We start from the raw sequence: 8377 nt of genomic DNA on the forward strand, positions 1-8377 counted from the left end.
ATAGGGTCTCAGGCGGTTCACAGCACAGCTCTCACATGCCTCTCCCCAGACCTCACGGCCCAGCCCCGATGTCCATTGGAAGGGAACACAACACATCTGAGGCCAGAATTAGACATTATGGCCCATTTCTGACCCCCATTCAGCAGAATAGCGAAGCACAAACACTCCAAGAGGAGTGGCGACCCCTTAATACTAGTCCCAATAGACAGGAAGAGCGCCAGATACAGTTTCTCGAAGAGAACAGGGATGGCGAACAACGTATCCCTGGCATAATGAATGAAAGAGATATCGTTAGGTGGAGGACAGAACACGACTTATACCATGGGGCAGGTAGAACAGTTGGGGACATGCCACTCGAGCATTGCTTAGGAAACGCCACTGACAATGCACTAACTTATCAGCAAAGGCCCTTACAAAATGATAGAAAAAATGAAAGAATGACAGAACTGATGGGTGGGCTGGGCTAGCTGAGTGAAAGGCAACAACCACCGACACTCAATGAATTGGCAAGAGGTGCAAATGATGCAAGGCAACACAGTGGTGGGATCCTAACAACAAGGCCACAGCAAAGGCCATGGATACAATTAGACTATGAGGCCCAGGGTGAAGCCCCACCACAGAGCAACACAGCAGCTAACATAACACAAGCCCCTCGCGCATTCCCTAACTACAACCCCCAGAGGTCACTGCCACAGACACCTGTGCGCCAGGCATCACCTCCTGTAGCCGCACCACGCCGGGCCCAACTCAGAGAGGTAGACATTGATAACTTAGGACTGTCCAATGTGCTTGAACGGGCAGAAAGGAGGTACAGGCAAAGAAGGACAGAGGTAGAGAATCTCGCAGTGTTAGGTAACCATGGGAGACCTGACAACATCCTAGAAGAATATGATGTAACAGGTAAAGCACGCCTGCGCACCACCAGATCTGGAGCACTGTACAACATGGCCGTTAGTAGGCCAGGACAGTTGTCATCCAAAGATCTGACACCATATGAGATAGTGGTGCTAGGAGAAGGGAGTAACTATTATGCCGACAAATTCACAGATGACTTGGCAGAATGGACAGAAAATAAAGCCCCCCAAATGATGGTGTGGCCTCGAGAAGGGTCTTTCCACCCTGAGGACATGGCAACAGCTGGAGACTGTATCTTGAGGGGGGAGGGAGATGAAGACTGGGATTACAATTACATGCGCAGAGGCTTGAGAATATGGCAGAAATACGCACGCAGGTATGACAGCACAAGGCCCACAGGGGTGCTGCGCCAGCTGCCACTGCTATATAAAAATATCGAGGACCGTCCCATCTACACCCCTTGGTCCCTTATGGACAAGGACAATTTAAAAAAGCAACTTCCGCCCCTCACAGAGGGTGCTGGGAAGTGGATACAAGCCTTTGAGAAAAACACTGCAGGGGTGCCATTGGCTGCTGGAGATGTGAAAAGTCTGCTCGTTTCCCTGATTGGAGAGGATGCAGAGGAAATGTTCACACGCATTGACCATAGACTTTCCATCACAAACTCGGAATTGGATGGTAATACTTTTAATACAATAAGGTCTGCCTTGTGGAGTGAGCTGCGCAGAAAGTTCCCTGATATCCCAGATATCGGGTCCCTAATGTCTCAGACAATGCAAAGCAATGAAGATCCTGCACAGTACATTACTAGAATGAAGGAAAAGTGGCAGCAGGAGTTAGGAGAGAAATGGGATATAACAGGAGGTAATTGTAGGTTCTTCTACCATACAATTAAGAAGGGACTGCCAACTGCTGTGCAAGAAAAATTAGATGGAATAGTAGCAATGGAATGCAAACCATGGGCAGAAATACAACACCATATCATTCACTACTGTAAAAAGGAGCAAGAGCAGGAGAAGAAGAGGCAGGTGGCAATTGAAAATGCGGCAGCTAAATTGGTGCAACAGAAATTAAAGAAAAAGGAGGCTGTGGACACAATAATGGTAGCCACACCAGTGAGTCAAATGACTACTGTCACCCAATTTCCACAAAATGCCCAGAGCGCATTACAAGGAGACACGCAGGCAGCAGTCCAGCAGACACAGGCACAGCACCCCAGAAACAATCAGAGGCAACAACAGTATTATGATAACAGACAAACAAGGTCATCGGGAATGCGAGGAAGAGGTAGGGGGATGGGCTATCAAAGACCCACACAGCAGCCAGGACCCCCACTGTGCTACCACTGTCAGCGACCAGGACACATGATAAGGGAATGCCGCACTAAAATGTATGAAGAATTAGCAGGCAGAGGCCAACCACAGCAAGTCCAGGTACCAGTGCAATACGTTCAGCAGCAGACACAGCCACTGCAGCCCAACGTAGTGTACACCTACCCGTCTGCAGGACAGCAACAGCCAATGTTACAGCAAGTACAGTTACAGACACCAGTCCAACAGACACAGCCACAATTGGTTCAACAACAGGTGCCTGTGTACCAAATGGTGCCACAGACACAGGTTCTTGTACCTCAGGGAGCCACAGTACTGCAGCCCGCCAATCCGGTTCTGCAGGGTACAATCCAGCAACATCAGGCTGGAAGGTACACCAGCTAGGATAGCCCACAGAAGACCCTAGTGTGTCCCTTGTTGTCGTGCCTCACAAATATTAGAGAGGACCCAGTTGTGTATGTCACGATCAACAACAAAACGTATAAGTTTCTGATTGACACAGGTGCAACATTTTCCTGTATAACAGAGGGAGCACTGCCTATTTCCAATCAAAGTGTAGACACACAGGGTTTCTCTGGGGCAATTACAAGGGTCCCTTTCACCAAGCCAGTACCAATGAAAATAGGAGGCAAAAACATTCAGCAACGACTGCTTTACTCGACAGAATCCCCCGTAAATTTATTGGGCCGTGATCTTATGGCCAAATTAAACATGACAATTCATTTTGATGAAAAAGGCACAATGACTTGCTCCATCCCTGGCACATCACTGACAAGAATGATGGCTGTCACTGTGGACTCTTCCATGAGAGACCAAATTAGAGCTCGCCCAGTGGATGAACTAGCATTCTCCACAGCTGTGCAAATGGTCATTGCCAACTCACCAGAGATGGCGGGGCGCACTGTACAGCTACCCAAAGAATTTCTTTTCCGTCCTCAATTACAGGACATGCCAGGCCCAGACAAAAATATGATCCTAGGAATACAATGCTTTAACATAACACCAACATATGGTGTCTTTATAGCATGTGATGACTATGGCCAGTCATGGGCCTGTGTCATTTTTATTGAGCCTGGACATCGGGTAAGAGACATTACAGATCAGGAATTATTCGGTGATAGAGAAGACATTGTATACCAGATTCCAGTCCCTGTGTCAGTGACAGTTGAAATAAGAACACCAACACAACCCACAGTAATTGATACAGCACGTGACTCAGACCTAGCTCAGGTGCCCAACATCCTTTGGACTACAGGTCCCAATGATGTGGGGCTCATTCGATCAGCAGAACCATTCAAAGTGACGCTGAAACCTGACGCCATTCTTCCCAGAGTGCGCCAGTACCCTTTGTCCAAAGAAGCCGAAGAAGGAATAGCCCCAACAATTCAAGCATTACTGGATCAAGGTGTGATATATCCTTGTATCTCACCTTGCAACACCTGTCTTTTTCCTGTGAGGAAACAACAAACAAATCAATGGAGGCTAGTACATGATCTTCGCTCGATTAACAGCATAGTGATACCTGAGTTTCCCATCGTCCCTGACCCTTCAGTGATCCTTACTAACATCCCACAAAATGCAAAGTACTTTTCCGTCATTGACCTGAAAAATGCTTTTTTCAGTGTCCCACTGCATCCTGAAAGCCAGTACCTATTCGCATTTTCATTCAGACATAGGCAATTTTCGTACAAAAGGCTCCCTCAATGCTATTGTGAGTCCCCCAGTGTGTTTAACAGAGTTGTCAAGGATGACTTATCAAATTTCCAATGTGACAGCACCTTGCTGCAATATGTCGATGACATACTCCTCTGCAGTGCGACAGAGCAAGAATGCAGAAAAGATACAATTGCTCTGCTTACAACATTAGCACATAGAGGATACAAAGTAGACAAGCAAAAACTACAATACTGTCAGGAAGAAGTACAGTATTTAGGTCAACTGATTTCAGCATCAGGAAGAAGAGTTACACCAGGAAGAGTAGAAGCAATAAGGAATACTCCAGAACCACAGACAGTTAAAGACATGCAAAAGTTCCTGGGACTAGTGAACTATGTCAGACAGTGGATCTTTGATTATGCTACTATAACTGGACCACTCTTGAAAGCCGTCAAAATGGCTAAGGACAGGCATAACAAGATTGACTGGACACCTGAAATGACATCAGCCTTTGTAAAATTAAAAGATGAGATTACAAATGCACCAGTGTTGGGATCTCCTGATTATACAAAGGAATTCTATCTGTTCACACATTGTAATGGACAGGTCATGACAGCAGTCCTCACCCAGAAATACCCCTTGGGTCCCAAACCAATTGCATACTTCAGTGGCATGTTAGACTCAGTGATGAAAGGCCACTATCCTTGTGAACAGGCTCTTTCAACAGCAGCATTCGCCGTTGAGAAAAGCACCCCTATAGTCATGGGCTCCCCTCTGACGCTGTACACTGAGCATGCTGTCTTTGCAATAATACAGAAAGCTAAAACAACTCTTACCACACAGAGAGTATCAGGATATGAAGTCATACTGTCATTACCTTCGTTGAAGGTTGTAAAATGCCACACTGTGAATCCAGCCACGTTCTTTGCACATCCGATTGCGACAGCTGACGATGACACCCATGATTGTGCCACATACTGCCCAGATGAGTCAGGCACAGCAAAGGAAGACCCATTACCAGACAGTGTAATTTACTTTGTTGATGGTTCTTCTACGATTGATCAAGAGACAGGGATCAGGCATACAGGGGCAGCTGTAGTCAGAGCACAACAGAATAACTCCTCAGACACTCTGGACATTGTACAGCAGATAACATTACCACCCCATTACTCAGCCCAGGCAGCTGAGTTGGTGGCATTAATAGCCGCCTTGAAGCATGGAGCTAATGAAAGAATTACTGTGTACTCTGATTCAGCATATGTCACCACAACAACGCATTCCAGCATATTGAGATGGAAAAGGCGCGGGTTTCTTAAAACAGATGGCACGCCTGTAATGCACAGACAGTTACTTGCAGAACTAATTGACTCCTTGACACTGCCAGCAGAAGTAGCAGTAGTGAAATGTGCAGCACACACGAACGGCCAAGATTTTGTTTCCAGAGGAAATGCAATGGCAGATTGGGCTGCTAAAGCAGCAGCAAAAGGCCAAAGTTGTACACAACAACCATCCCCGACACAGACTGACTGCACCCCCATCTTGCTTGCCAAAAATACGCCCCCAATAGCGCAGGAAGATATGCAAAACGCAGATGAGGACACCAGTAAGTCACCACTCCCAGATACACCTGACCCAACACTTCCATATACAATTGATGACACACAGCAGTTTGACATCATTGCACAGTTGCACCTCAGAGAGATACAAGAAAGTGCCCAAGCTGAAGAAAAAGAGTTATGGAAGAAGAGGGGAGTACAACAGGATGCCTCAGATTTTATTTACAGACAGACAATGACAGGGAAGCCTGTCATGCCACAGGCTCTTTTGCAAATAGGACTTACCCAGCTGCACCTTCCTACACATGTCCCTCGTGATATCATGTCCTCTAACCTGCAGGCAGAATGGTTCATCCCCAATGCACATGAGCAGATACAACTCTTTGTCCATCAGTGCCTTATCTGTCAGCAGTATTCACCCAACCCAGCTATGAAAACAGTTGCTTCAACAATACCAAGGCCTAAGGGTCCCTTCAGGGAACTCCACATTGACTATGTGGACATGCTTGACAGATGTAACAACTACCGATACCTCATCGTGGTAGTATGTCCCTTCTCACGATGGATTGAGGCTGGACCTTGTGTCCATTGTGACGCTAAGGCCGCAGCTACCTTCCTACTTCGTGAGGTCATATGTCGCTGGGGATTACCAGAATCTATCCGCAGTGACAATGGCGGCCATTTTTCAAACTCCATCTTTGAGATAATAGCCACCATGTTAGGACTAAAACATAAACTTACTTCAGCCTATCACCCACAGAGCAATGGTATTTGTGAGCGCCTCAACGGATTGCTCAAAGCCAAGATCAGCAAAATAAGTGCCACTATTGGAAAGAAATGGCTCTATTGCCTCCCAATTGCTTTGTTTGCACTCAGGAACAGCCCTAGCTCTGATCATCACCTCACACCGCACCAGCTTGTCACTGGCAGATCAATGAATATGGTTGTTCCTTCCACCAGACCTAAAGTAGACAATGAAACGTCTTCTGAGATTGTGAAAGCTGAATTATTTGATTATTTGTGTGCCCTAACCCGTGCTGCTAGGTTTCTTTCCATTCAGACATCCAAGACAAAGAAAAAGGACGGCACAATTTCCGATGAACTTTTGCCTATCCGCCCTGGAACACAGATCTTCATAAAGAAGCAAGTACGGAAGTGGAGAGACCCTAAGTACGAGGGGCCATACCTGGTCATTGACTCTTCACCCACTGCGGTCCGAATTGCCGAACGCAAAGCATGGGTTCATTTGAACCATGTGAGGATCCACCCGGCACCAACAGAGACTTGAACATTTATCGGAAGGAGGGCGTTCTATTTCCCTTGACGATCCAGGATAAAGACTATGGAGAACATATGAGAGTCTACGGGATAAGAAACAGCAACAGGCCAACGTCTCCCTCCAGGATCTCTATTAAAGAGATATGTATATTATCATTGTTATTCTTTGTTATGTTTGTTGCTTCAATGGCTATATTCCATTGGCTTGCATTACAAGCAGAGAGAGAGAAGGCTATATCAAGTCAAGTTAGGCCTACCATCTCAGTAGGATATCACATGCCTAAAACGAGTCCTGGTAACATACTAGATGAAGAATACACCAGCAATGGCTGCACCACCCCTGTACCCACGACACCTTCCACACCCTCTGTAGACCACACCGAGTGGGACAGGGTACTTGATATCACTGTGAATGCCCCTGGGAAAGGTGTCCCTAGACGTTTCCGTCAGCATAAAAGGAGTGTCAGGTATAAAATGGGTCGCAATAAAACACCAAGGAGATATACCCCTCGCACACAACGTAAGGAGAAAGACACAGAACAAATATCAAACTGGGTTAGTGATCTCCAGGACACAGTTGTGTACACATTCGAACAACACTCTATGCCTGATTTTTTCTCCCAGCGCCCTGGTATGTCAGTACAGAATGATGGTACCCATAATGCATTGTTAGATAATATGTGGTACAGAGACATGAGGGAGGTGGGAAGGAAAGCCACGATTGATTCCTGCTTTGTGTGCTCATACATTCCACATGCTGTAGGTGCAGACAAATTGCTCATTCCCGAAGAGATTCCACCGGCCACTGCCAAATGTCTCCTACACCTGTTCCTTTGCCGCATACATGGTCAGATACAGCTCCAGTCAGCAAAAATTAATACAGCATTTGTAAACGTCTCAGACTGGGACAACGAGTATGTTACGTTCACTGTTGTTTCTGACCCAGTAGAATTTGAGAGAAGAATGGAAGTTTACCATGAAATGGGAGTACCTGCCAATATGATACAGGTCTGGGAGTATCAGTTTAGAAAATTAGGATACTTCACCTTCCCAACACCCCCATCAAAATGCCACTCACCCGAATCCCAACAGACTAACCATACCCATAACGCATGCCCTTGTCAGTGGAAACCCATTCTGCGCCTGAGGGCCAATATATATTTTAATAACAGATGGAATGGGCCACATGCTACTTTCCACCACTAGAGCAAAGCTAATGACTTGGAGTGGTAGCAGTTTCTCACTGAAGGCAGCCACACTCTGGAACAGCCTACCCCTGCCTATTAAGAACTGTTCCGACTTCCTGAGTTTTCGGAAACCGATAATTACGCCACACCAGTCTACACCAGCGCCAAGACGCCTCCGGGCATTCAAGCACTATACAAATCCAAAGATCAAATCAAATCAAATCAGAGGTGCTACACTCTAGCCTTAATTTTGCATGAAGGTTTGTATAGGAATGAGAAATAAACAGGAATTCTGTATTTTGGGGATTTAGCTTTAGATCGTATTAGGTCACTCAGGGATGCTCAAAAGGGACACCTTTTTTTAAAAAAACCTTTATTTTTGATTTTGCAACATGGAAGAAAACAATCCCCCCCGAAACTTGGCATCGTTCATCCAGTAGGTGTATATACAATACGGTAACCTCATTATGGCACTAAATGGTACAGTGAGTTCAGTACAGGCTATATTTATAAG

General features: G+C 46.1%; 1 pseudogene; it reads left to right on the forward strand.

The window, feature by feature from the left end:
- The first annotated feature begins 4451 nt into the window (after positions 1–4451).
- Positions 4452–5409, forward strand: LOC147711456 (uncharacterized; annotated as a pseudogene).
- The last annotated feature ends 2968 nt before the right edge of the window (positions 5410–8377 follow it).

The sequence above is a fragment of the Lissotriton vulgaris genome, chromosome 5 (assembly GCF_964263255.1).
Source record: "Lissotriton vulgaris chromosome 5, aLisVul1.2, whole genome shotgun sequence".
Taxonomy (NCBI): Eukaryota; Metazoa; Chordata; class Amphibia; order Caudata; family Salamandridae; genus Lissotriton; species Lissotriton vulgaris.